This window comes from Mya arenaria, chromosome 11 (assembly GCF_026914265.1).
Source record: "Mya arenaria isolate MELC-2E11 chromosome 11, ASM2691426v1".
Taxonomy (NCBI): domain Eukaryota; kingdom Metazoa; phylum Mollusca; class Bivalvia; order Myida; family Myidae; genus Mya; species Mya arenaria.
The window spans coordinates 57,812,673-57,826,382 of record NC_069132.1 but is presented as its reverse complement, the minus strand read 5'-3'; the positions used below and the strand labels follow the sequence as shown (position 1 = coordinate 57,826,382).

General features: G+C 33.7%; 1 pseudogene; it reads right to left on the bottom strand.

The window, feature by feature from the left end:
* Positions 1 to 270: 270 nt before the first annotated feature.
* LOC128209673 (deoxyhypusine synthase-like) lies at positions 271 to 8,032 on the bottom strand (annotated as a pseudogene).
* Positions 8,033 to 13,710: the final 5,678 nt, after the last annotated feature.

The window sequence follows — 13,710 nt, the reverse complement described above, 5'->3', positions numbered from 1 at the left end:
AATAGTATCTTTATAAATTTTCGAAAGCGCTGGAGAGCAATCCGACATCGCTATGAGTAATCGAGCATAAGTTATAACATACTTTGGACGATAAAAAGCCAGTGTTTAAACGAGGATCTGTAGTTCTTTTTTCCGCCATCATGGTGAAGTGTTAATGCTCCTTTAGAGCAGTAATGAACCGGGATAAAAGCGAAAATTAAATCAGTGTGAAATTGATTCTGAATTGAATAGTACAATCAGATGGGAAAAGATTAAAATTTATATATTAATTAAGAATTCGCCTACAAAGGTTGATTGTACTTTATTATTATAATAATTAGTGTTATAAGTATTGGATTCTGCTTTAACATACAATAAAAAATGTTTGAATTAATATAATATTAAAATGTGTATAAAATATGTATTGTGTAAAATGTTTTTACGTGTGAAAGTGTGATAAACTGTTATATTATATGGCTAGATACATAATGGTTGCATCGTCTTTGCTGTAGATTGACAATGTTTTCTACAAGAGGCAGAAATAGTTAAGTAAAACAGTTTTGTATTATGATGGAAAATAGTTCAATAATTATTTCCATATGAGTTAATTGATTGTGTGGATAACTGTAAATTTGCGTTCATTTCACGTGGTCATTTTTACACAATACATGATCAATTTGGCCGTGCTAAATTTAAACATTTTGCAGTTCTTCCCAGTACAAGCCTAAACCTTTGGCTCAGCGCGTGGAGTAGGAGCGGAAAAATCATTCTGTCGTCGGGAAAAGGTTTCCGCCACAAGAAGAGGGAAAACTAGGGAAGCCTCCACATAAATCTGAAAGAAAACATGTTTTGTTCATATGTTATGTAATTTATTATTGCATGCATTTGTATAAAGAATTGTTTTAGTGTAACTATTTTTCTTAACATGTTGTGGTGAAATAGCATGTTAATTCACTGATTGTTCTGTACCTTAACCGGTTTTGCGTTGGATTTGATTTTTCCCCAGGAGACAGCTTCGCCCGGGTCCGCACCCGAGTCACTGCCGTCAAACTCTTGGGCCGTTTTCAGATATACCGCAAAGTCCGCGCCATTCCTCTGTCAGAATAAAAAGCATACGATACGGTAAGTTTATACTCCTTTATTTTAGCTTGATAAAAATATAGCTGCAACTTATATAACCTAATAAGAACCAAGCCCAAGTCTCCTTCATTGGAAAGCTGGACTACTTTTCCACAGAACAATGGTCCTTTTGTATATTTTAGTCGTACCTTATAAAAGCTGTACAGGGCCGGTATTTATTAAACAACACTACAAAAGCCATAGTTAAAGGAGTGGCTGAAAATGTGTGTATTGTTTCCAACAACATGACTATTAATTTATATTTAAATATCTTGAAATGAGTTATGGCAAAGATTACAATTCGTATATGCCTATGACGAAAACGCAATTAAAGGTAATAGCAGTTCATTGACTGTTTCTTGGAAAACTGACGAGATAAAATATCCATTGATTAACGCACTTAAGTAAATATAATAATTGCTAAATCTTAAACGCTATGGGCATATTTAAGTTGTACGTGTGGTTTACTTTCTAATGAACAATTTTCAAAGCAAATTAATTTTTCACTTATTAAAATATTATAGCAGTATAGTACCGCAAGGTTGGCATTGCATGTATGGTGTTTGATGAGGCCTCCTCCCAAAATTATCATCCCAGAGTGCACGGCATTGGTGGATACGGATCCGATCGCTCGAATGTCTGAAACAAAAACAACACTGTTGTAAGCTCACTTCTTGCACGATGCCAGAAGTCATCGGCGTGCTTCCCGACTGTGCTGCAACGATCGCCGACGCTTAACAGTAGACTTATCCAGCATAGCATATGTGTACCTTATTTCACAATGCTTTGCTGCTTTAATTCAAAAGTACAAGGTTCTAAACATCTGTGAATATTTAATCGATACAGTTCTTATTCTGTGTAAAATCATCATAACCCCTGCCAGAATAAATTTGATTTCTATATTTTCCATATTTTACGTAGACCCCATACCCTGAAAATACCAAATCCAGACTCCCTTCCAAGATATTTTTTAGCTCTTTGAATACTCAAAAGTAGACGACAGCATCGACCCACGATCGAATATAAAAAAAGTTGATTGATATAAAATTGCGGCTAAAAATAAGCCCATAGTTAAATCTACAACGCATTTTCTCAACACTCAGACTATCTAAACACAAACGTTGCAAACACCTTCAAGTTAAAATAACGTACTTAGATAAAATTATTTTTTAACAGCAGAATATTACTTCCCTTGGGAAGAAATATGCCACAAAGCCATTGACTTGCTAGTGACAAAAACAATGTTAGACGAATCAATGATGTATCTCTACATGCAATAAACAATTATCGTGACGTTTTCTTAGAAACACACATGTTAGGTTTTCTTAAATGGAAGAGTTTAGAGTGAACTCTTCAGGTGCTCAGCTTGTAATTGTACAGTAAATCATGAAAATTCAAACCAGAAAATTAATCTGCTGATGCCAAATATTACGTTTGGGATGATTGTTAAAATGATAATGAACATGACCAGTTTACAGGAAACTTTCTATGCTACAATGCTGTAATTAAGTAATCAATTTATACTAATTTGTGAACAGCATCGTAATCTGAGAAATCACGGATACCAGCAAAGAAAACAATCATTAGTCAATGCAAACAACGTTTAAAAGGTTAGTCATTTTGACATTAACTACACAGTCAATATGTGCCAGAAAACATCATTATGATACAAATGATATCAAAGATGAATGCACTTTTTTCAAAATTAAGGTTTAACAACAAGTTTTATAGCAAAGCAGTGTACTATTGGTACAGATGTCATGAAGATGGGTCCAAGGATTTGTTTCAGCGACTTAGGGAAAAGAACCTTCACTTATCAAAATAAGCTTAATTCGGCCTTGGCGTTTAAAGAAAACGTCGGCTTCGTGTTGGAAAGGTCAATTTGTGGTTAATCCTTTACCCGAAGTTCCAATAACCACATAGCATAATGACAAAGGGTGTATTAGGGATCTGATTTTACAGGTCATACAACTTTGTAACAACGGTTATGGCTGCGTTAAAGCTTGGGTATTGGTTGCCAAAGTAACGTTACAAAACCATTGATTTTGTGAGATATTGATATAATTTTTGTGAACACCAGAATATCTATTTTTTGGTGTTCACGAGATGAAATATAAACATCACTCTCTAGCATACATCTCTGCTTAAAACATTTTTGACAAATCATTTTATTAGAACTCTGAAAATCTATAGGTGTATTATTCTCAAGAATGGCATCTGTAATACTTTTCCCAGCTGTGTGCGTGCCGACATCTGCTTTGGATAGCAAAAGTGGTCAAATTTTTTAATACAGTGATCGACAACAAAATGATAGTTCGCTGTTTTACCTCAGTGAAATTTCACTTATATCTTACTGATATTTTTTGTAAGCAGATGGAATCGTACAATAAAGAGTGTTACCTTGAACGAGATCAATCACTAGGCCAGGATTCTTGTAGAAATGGCAGTAGATAGCATCCCCGAGGGCACCGTCCGTGATGGCTGGGCAGAAGACGGGGATGTTGTTTCTATGAGTCCAGTAGTAAACAGAATCAGGATTGTTGATTTCTCTCCCAAGACGGTCGATCACACGTGATGGCGTCGACAACGTTCCCTGTACACAATAATACATGACTGTAACCATAATATCTGTTGAAGTGGTGGAGTTACAGCGGGCAAGGTATGTAGATGTTTTCTATATGGGCTCAGTAGTATGCGGAGTCGGGATGGTTGATATCCCGCACAAGAAGTCGATCATACTTGATGGCGTCCACATGGTATATTACATATAATTTTACAGATCAACATATCTTTGCATTAATGTCATGATAGTTTAATTTTTATTTTTTACCGGTAAATCAACATATATTCTAATTCGTTTCTCATTCCCTCGCCGACTAACAAGGATTTATCATGTTTCCATATTCAATCCTTCTATTCATTACCTCGTTGACTGGCTTTCTTACACATTTCAATTATCATCAGCACTGTTTTACTGATAACCCTTTCCCTTTACTTTCGAAAATTTATGTTATAGTTCCCAATACTGTTTTCTTCGTCAATTGCTTATTCCCTTCACCCCTTTACAAATATTTAACTATTATCTGCACTGTTGCATGCTACCGAATAACTTGTTCTCCACCTTCTATCAAAGATTTACAACAGTCATGTACCTTTTCCTTTTGTTTCTTGAGCATTGTGTCCAGGATGGGAATGATCCAGTCATCAAACTTGCCGTAGTTGTCATTAGGAATGAGCAGGTTCCCGACACGATTGATTCCCTTTTCCCTGGAACATGCAACAAATTGTTTCATAAAGAGAGTAAGGTCATAGCTTAAGGAAATACGTTATACTCGTGCTTTAGATGGGTTTAAAACCATGATAGTTTAGTATTCATGACATTTTATAAGACTGGCAGGCCGATGATTATTGCATCGATGAGTATAGATATTTGAATTATGATGTTATTGGCTATGTCACAATTGATTTTTAAATCAACTCTCGAAATAGGCTAAAATAGAAGATCACAAAAAGCACACGTACGGTGATCGACTCTTGCACTATTTAAATGTTATCCAGGTTTGGTCTATTTCCGGATGTTTAAGAGCGTGACTTTTTTTAAATTATTTGATGCCAATCATTAGAACAGGAGTTTACCCAAACGTCGAAGCTAGATATCTGTAAGGATCTAGAACATTTTCAACACTCTACAGTACATGTACTTCGATAAAAATCTCATAAAATTAAATAAATTTAAAGTAGCTACCTTAGGCTGCTTCCGTTAAGAGCAAAGTCCCCGAGATATGTGGGAGCAAACACTTCATAAAGTCTTCCTCCACACCGCCACCTGTTGTCACCAGGCAATCTACCTACAGGTATTATGTAATTTTACGTCATAATTGCCTTCAATTTTTGTTTAAATATTATCAAATATCTTTGCAGATCAATGTCGTCAACTGAATTTCTCTTAGTGTCATATACTCGTTATTTGGCTGCATATTTGTGTTATAAATCTTAAGCCAGTATCATAAATAAACATAAGGTTGAGTAAATTCAAAAAAAGCCACTTGTTGCCATTTGTGCTGAGATATCGGAGTTAAGATTATTGACGTTACGACTTAGATCTATAATAAACATTTGCGACCGTATACAAAAATGTATAGTGTACAAACAAATTTCAAACTCTCTATATAGTTACTTTTTAAATCTTTTATTTTAGCAATTTTTTATTATAAAACTAACCATGTTGTTCTGTACAAGGTATCGAATTGTCTCGCGCACTCCGGATGAGATCATGTTGGACGTATAACTCAGGAATATTGTACAGTTGGTCCTGCCCCGGCCTGTCGGATGTCCAATCAGCTCCTTTACATTTTTGTCGTCAACTCGTAGCAACTTACAGTGAATCTAAACATGAATATAATGACATGACGCTAGGTTTGAATTACTACACGATATGTTTCTACCTTTTTTTGGGGACAAAAAACAAAGTATTTAAATGTTTCTTTTTTACATGGAACGATAATAAAAGTACTCAATATTTGCCTACTTTGTAATAGTTAGACCGTATTATAAATTTTAATTGAGCTTGGAAAATGAGCAAGTCCTTCTTGGTCAAAAAGATTTTAAACATTTTTTTTAAACTTACTAGATAATAATGTGCTTTCAACATAAGGGAAACGAAATTATAATGCCATGTCAAGTTTAGCTGAAGAGCTGTAATTTTTAACAATTAAGCGTTTTACTTATTGAAAGCAGTTTATAGGCGATTTTATTGGAAAAGAATGAAGGTCAAAAAATCTAGTTCTTTATATTTCCTATATTCTATTGCGTTTCCGCACTAGGGAAAGATGATGTTACCTCTTGATTTTGGAAACGCTAAATGTAGGCATTCGTACAGTATGAACCAACAGTAAAAGTTTATATGCAAGTACAAAATATTTAAACAACTAACCATTCTGTTTATTTCCTCGACAGCGCGGCCAAAGTTCTGTGCCTGAAATACGGAGGTAGCATAGGACTGCAATAGCTTATAATAATCCACTTCCTCGCTAAAGTCATACCCTGCATACAGAACACACATATCTTGCTATGTTATACTTATTTAGTTGAGCTCAAATATTGTTATGTAAGTGAAAGAGAAGTATAGTGGTAAAGGTATTCTCATCTCATCCAAGAGGTGGTTTATCTAATTTTAGCATTGCCACATTCAATAGCGTCTCATAATGACACAATGCAGCAGTTTATTTTCTATTCAGAAGACAGACTAAAGAGTGAATAATAACCTGACTGCAGTTCACAATTGCATAAGCTTAATACAGAACACAATGCCATAAACTTGATACAGAACGCAATGATGTTACCCGGATACAAAACATGATGTCATAACATGGGTACAGTACACAATACTAAACTAGGAAATAGAACACATTGCCATAATCTCGATACAAAACACAATGTCACATGCTGGATACCGAACACAATGCCATTTACTCAATACATAACACAATGCCATAACCTCGATAAAAAACCCAATATAAAGGGGATATAATGATAGCACGTTTTTCTGGTGACCTGTATCACGGCGAGTTCGGTGTGTAAACATGTATCCGTCGAGACCGCAGGTCGAGACGGATATTTGTTTACTCACCGAATAAGACGTGATGCAGGTCACCAGAAAATCGTTTTATCGTAATATTTCATTTATTATATACCTGCCTATTTAATTATTTCTTTTTATTTTTCGCTTTCAATTTGATTTAAATTAACCGCCATCTGTCAAATGCGCGTATGAATTCGAATGTGTTACGTAGTTATGTGTAATGAAATCAAGGGAGGCTTCTACAGCGAAACGAAGTCAGAAGTTACAGAATTATATTGGGCAAAATAAGAACAAAATAGTTTGTGTTTAAGCAAAATTAACTAATTGCTAATACGAAATTAAATGTCACAGCATAAAAAACAACAACAAAAATGGTACTTATTTTACGAGTATACACTAATCGTCATTTCCTGTAGACGTAACGAGCCATTTTTAACAAAGTAAATATTCGTGGGATATTTTGACCATCTTACTATGCAGAATTGAGGGAAGTTCGTGAGTCAATCGCTATTTCTATCGATGACGCGAATTCGCCTTCTTCTTTGTATTGGCGAGCTGCTCATATTTTCATGATAATAAACATGGATAATGCAACAATTTATGAATTTCGAAATGGCAAACAACTAGATCACTGAAGTATCTGTCATGATAGATTTGAACTGTTCTCTGCTTCGTGCCTATTCTCATGGTTTTTTGAAGAATATGAGAATCATGCTCCTGAATATCTACATGCTTCTGGAGGGTGAGTAAAGTTAAGTAATTTATTTTTTTTATATAAAAGTTGACAGGTATTACCAGTTTTTTGGTCACGCTAATTTTAGCAACGGGGAAGTAGTTCCGAGATTAGACACGGTACTCGCATAATACGGAATCAGAAAACGACAGTATGGTGATACGGATTTTTCAATACGGCGTGCTGTATTTTCACTGTTGGATATGGGAAATTTGATAGGCATATAATAAATATTTATAAGATAACATATTTTTACACCTGTACCTCTTACTGTTGGGGTCCCCTCTGGCATCGCCTCACTTTTCTTAAACACCGCCAGGCTAGGTACGATCTCTACACTCCCTATAAACATATGTATACTCATTGTACATGCATTGCATCAAGTGCTCATATGCAATGTATAAAATTTAATGTGAACTCAGAAGTACTTTAGATAAATAATTCAAACATTGTTCTAGAACTTAAATATATTACAATGGGAATGTCAATCTCCAGAAATTGGTTGAAATCGCAGTATAATATACCTTCTTGCATGTTGATTGATTCTTATTCAAAAACACCCTTCCAATCATGCTCTATCCAAGTCGAATGACCAAGCTTGCAAAATATTCTTGACTGAAAACAGAACAGTTACTTCTTGTTTATCTTCAATTTAAGATATAAACTATCCCTGATTCTTTTATAGATATATATATCCGAAATTTACATGACATTAATTGATTGACACCATTTATCATTTGAAATTGTTCATGTTCTTTTAAAACTTCAGCCACTGTCGAATAATCACATTTTGATAAGCACACGCACCTCACAGTAACGTTTACTTAAGTTGAATAATACTTTATTTACCTTTTTTTTAACCAAAATGTCAATTTAATCAGGCATGACTGTATAGTGATTCTCTTCTGAAAGAAGGTATACTTGTCAACTTCAGAGTTTGCATTTTTTTCCTGAACTACACGACTTTTTGCTGTCCTTGAGCCTGGAAGCCTTGAGTCCCGAAGAAACGAATTTGTTTGCAGGGGCTGATACTATATATTTTCCATTAGGATCCCGAAAAGACGCCATCTATTGAAATCAAGTGTCCCTTCGAGAATTCGTATTCGTTCTTTGTGTTAATATGGGCTAATTTATGCCTCTTTTAAAAATTACGTAATGTATGGTGTGCAAGGTCTTTTTAATAATTCAATTTACTATTTTAAAAGTGTGTATAGGAAGCTTATTTAAGGATCAAAACAATTGCAATACCCTATCATTCCTAATCATCTGGATTACATGCTATGAGTATGAATCATTTGTATAAAATCATTCATTACGCAACTGGGTTTTATTGTTTGCATGCTTTGGCAATTTCGTCAATAATTTGTAATATTGAGAGGTTACACTCTAGCGTATTCTATTCAGTTTTCATCCGAAATAAAGAATTGAATATTATAATTAATATAATTAAGATCAAGTTCTCTACGAGAATTTGAAACTGGATGATAAATAGCAAACTCGACTTTATTTCGGCCTGCTCTTAATAATGCACAAATAAAATATTTGTTTCACAATGTCACCATTATATTACATTTTAGAGCGATTGTAATGAAATATATGCAGACCAGGTATGCGTTTAGTTTTCCTATTTTTTGAAAAAGCACGCCCTACTAAACGCATGCTGTTTTTATCCGTATCATAAAGAGAGTTTTATAAATGAAAAGAGTGCAGATCGATTTCGTCTACGAAAAACTTGAAACCGTAAGATCACAAGCAAAACCGACGTTGTGCACTACTAATACGGTGTGTATCACTTTCTGCGCTTAATAATCCGTCGGAACACCTAACTCTGAGGTTCTATAATCCCTCCATAAAATAAGGTGTCCTCACCGTATTTGTCGAACTCTGTAATATGTATAGTTTATGTGACAATTCGTAAATAATAGTTTTGTTAGAAACTACTGCAAACATTATATTTTTTTTCTGAGATAAAAGGGTAACAAAACCATATTGATGTCTTATTCAGAACGTTTTTAAGGCTTTTTCAAAGCTTTAGGACCTTACACGGAGAAAATTATTGGATTTATTCGTATTTTGGGACTTACTTTAACGTTGGTTTTGTCAATCGAAGAAATTGATGCGTTTCTGTTGATATTATCAGTAAAATATTAGAAAAAAATATAAGTCTATTCAAGTTGTCCTACGCTGTGTTGTCGTGCCGTTACATTTATATAACATTTTGAGAGAAAGACACTCTCTTGTGCATATATCAGTAGCCATGCATTTAATCTGGAAATTAATTAATGTTTTGATCATTATTTTTTCAACTATATCCCTGATTCAACGTTAACGTCAAAACTCGGAGTTCACCTTATTTGACAGAACAATTTCCAACAAGTACTCAAGAAAAAATAACTTCACAAGTACGTGAATGGTATTATAACGATACACCATAAAACCATGTAGATTTGAAGTCAAAAGGTCAAAGATCAAGGTCTAAAATATTTACATGACTTGCCTACGATTCCATTCAATGGCATCACCGTTGGTCTGATGAAATGGGTTTAAGTTTGAAAGTTTTTTTGTTTGTACTTCCTAGGTCATCAGTTATGACCTAGCCATCCCCAATTCAAGGGGAATCCAGGTAAACAGTTCAGACATTTATGAATATCAGTAAACCTGTTTAGTTAGATGTGGCCCTATTCATTCTAATACGATCATTTTAAATCCTATATTCACCATCGGTCAATCATCGGTACAAGTATGTTAAAGTACGCGAAACATTACTGAAATTATGTACATGTGACATGAAAATAAGTACGAGAATACATTGAATTACATAGCCAGGGTGCGTGTTTTACTAAGCTCCGCGTTTTTTTTTCATTTATCAAATAATTAATCGAATTCTTTGCGTATCATGTACATTCATTTATAAGAACTGAAAAAGTGTAAAGTGACATTCTTTAGTAAATTGATCAATTTTCAAGCGAGATAACACTGATTTCTATTGCTTCACGACACCCAATAACTACAGTGAGAGAAAGTTACATTTGTGTACTAAACATTACAATACACAGAAAAGTTATTGTTCTTATTAGACAATTATATTTGGTTTACCTAAACCACTGTGCATTCGATAAAGTGACTATATCCGAAGTAAGAAAAGAAAACATGCAGTTAAAATGTGAACAAAAAAGAAGATCAATTAAATACAAGATGTTTAACCTGCTTTTAAAAATATAAACCATTCAGCTTCAAAACCGTAAACTTGGAAAGTGGGCAATGGTCTGAGATGGTAGAATCATGCTTGGATTCACAGCAATGTGTTTTTAAAAAATACATGGCACGTAACACTGAGTAATCACTTCCGAATTCGTGTAATTTGTCCATCATAGAGAGGTTGTGGAATACGTATTGTTGTGTACATCGTCTTTCAGATATGTTATGGGCTGGATAAAATAATCCATGCGTTGATTAAAGTGCGATGTTTTATTTTGGTTGCAGAAACTGTATAAAAAGGAACTGTGAATACAAAGTTATCATTTTGACTTTTTTGGGTTTAGCTTTATATGATAAAAGGTCTAATGGTATATCAATATTGATATTTGACGTTATATTTAAGACAGGTGACATTGATCCTTTTTATTGGTATAATTCATAAGCTACTTCCAGAAAGTTTTATTTCCTGACTGCTCATTAATTGCTTTCGTTTTATTTAAAATGCCACCATGTTTTATAAGCTAAACAGATACGTCTATTAACATTACAATGTAAGCATCGTCTTATAAGACAATGAAAGAGCGATCCATCTCCAATTCGAAATGAATACATTGATCGTGGTGAATTACCTTTAAAACTGGTCTAAGTAAAGTATTATGTCAATGATCGCAAACTTTAATCGAGTCATACACGACAACAAATATGATTAAATTTATGTAATGCACATTTCGAGAGTGAGTTCGGAGATCTGGTTATTTAGATATCATTGTTATAGATCATTTTGTCTAATTCTCTCCTTCAAGCACTTGAGTGTGAAAAGAAAACCCCAGGGTCGGGGCGTAAAGAGCTTAACTGTACTTTACTTTTTTTATTTTCCAGATTAGCGGTCTTACCTTTTCTACTATAAACCCGACTCTTGGGATATATCCGATATATAAAGTTAAATATTATATTAATTATTATATTATATTTCTGCACCCCTGTCTAGCCCGTGTTGGGAAATTCATATATTTTTGCATTAGACTATTAGGCATTAACTATATAATCCAGATTAAAAAACATACAAACACTAACCTCAAGCAGACACTAGCGTTGGTAAATGATCCAGTAATTTAATGTATATCCAAACCGCCAGTTAATAGCACAAATGTTATTAAACCATTCACCACAACTTTTCAAATAAAGTAAATGGAGCAATTTCTTGTAAGGCCATACCAAATTATAGTTTTCGTTTAGTATTGACTACCTCACTGTTATAGCACAAACATACGACGAAATTTTGGGTTGCTGGATCATTTTAAAGTATTTGATGAAAATGCAAATGTATTTGTATCCAAAATCCAAAATGGAATGACATCATTATCAAATGAATATTTATAAACACAAGTTGGCATCTTAATAATGAAACATTAACATTATTTAGTAAAAGAGTCAAACTATATAAATACCCATTCTGAACACATCAAATACGGCAGTCGATATGCAAGAATAACATCAGGGCCATTATTATTTTAAAGCATAGTTTATTTACCTTATTTGACCAGAATCAATGCCTTACTTAGTGATTTTTAATAACTTTTAAGGTGTTAAATGAAAAAACAAACAAATTTATACAAAATTCATATTCTTCAAAATGCAAATTTGTTTGTATTTTATATGGGATGACATAATTGTAAATTGAATTTTTTTTTTTTTACAGTAGCTTACTTTTTTCGACTCTAAATATGGTTCTTTGTTGCCAAAATGTGAGAATCTTGGACTTCCTTAATGGTCTGAAGAAAAGAAAATTTGTTGTTTAATAAGCACTTGATATAGCTTCATAGAGCATCTTGATTGTATGTTTGGCACCATATGGATTGACAAAATATATTTTGGCACACAGTTGACCAGAGAACAGGCAGTCTGTGGTTATAATTTGGCATATTCATTTTATGGTAGCCAAAATGGGGTTGAACAAAGTCTGGCTTGACATTTGTAGAGACAATCATTGGCTTGTTTGTTATCGGGTGGGCTTGATTATAACCACAACAGAGCTACCGAGGGTTACTGGGGACCTATTGTGAAACACGTTTTAGCTTTCGAAATACTAATCAGACCTTGGTATAAATAGTTTGAAGGTACTAGATTATAACATAGTGTGATGGAAAAAGACTGGATGTGCATGAAAAGTTATAAATCCGGTTGAATGGGCTAACACATAAGTTAACCTGACAAAAAAAAATATGTGCTGAAGCATTGACATTGTTTTGTTAACTTGCTTTTTAATGTGGGAAAAGAGATGAAATATAAGATCATCATTGCATTTTGTTATTCAAATATTTCAAAGCTTCATTTTTAAATGCTTATTTATTTGAAGTGCATCACAAACAGTATATTATGTCTTCATAAAAATTGTTGAAGCGTTTAAGTGGGCTAAATTACATCTAGGGTATTTTTTGGCTGCGTTTAAATGGTAATTGAGAGCATTATACACATTTGATAAAATGCAAATAGTTTGTGTTAAAAAGAGCATAAGGCGTAAGATGAAGCTAATATTACTATATCAAGATATTAATGTCTGTATTTAATACGATGCATATTCACATACCGGTGTATATGCGATCATTGCAGCAAAATAATGAAAAAAATATAGGTGTCTCAAAAAGAATCAGAAATGACATTCTTTCAGAAAAACATTAAATGTACACGTTTTCACATTAAATTTCATATACAAAAAAAGAATTGATAACGTTCTTAAAGTTGATACCTTCCGATGTATCAGCGAAAATAGAAGATATCTAATATATTTATTACCACTTTTATTCACTTACCAGTATATATGGCAGTTATTTCATAAACAAAAATATTTGTGTGTCTCAAAAAGATTCAGAAATGGCATACTTTCAGAAAATCATTAAATCTACTGAAATCATGAATCCCTGGATAGAACACTGCAAACATTATCGTTTGATTTGCCGCGGGTATAGACATTATGATAGGTTCATTCCGACCCGAGCGTAGGGTGTTTTGCGGAAACGAGGTTTCCCCACACCCTGTGCGAGGGTCGGGATTAACCGATCTTACACGAGCGGCAATGGTAGATGCTTTTTCTCCCACCTCA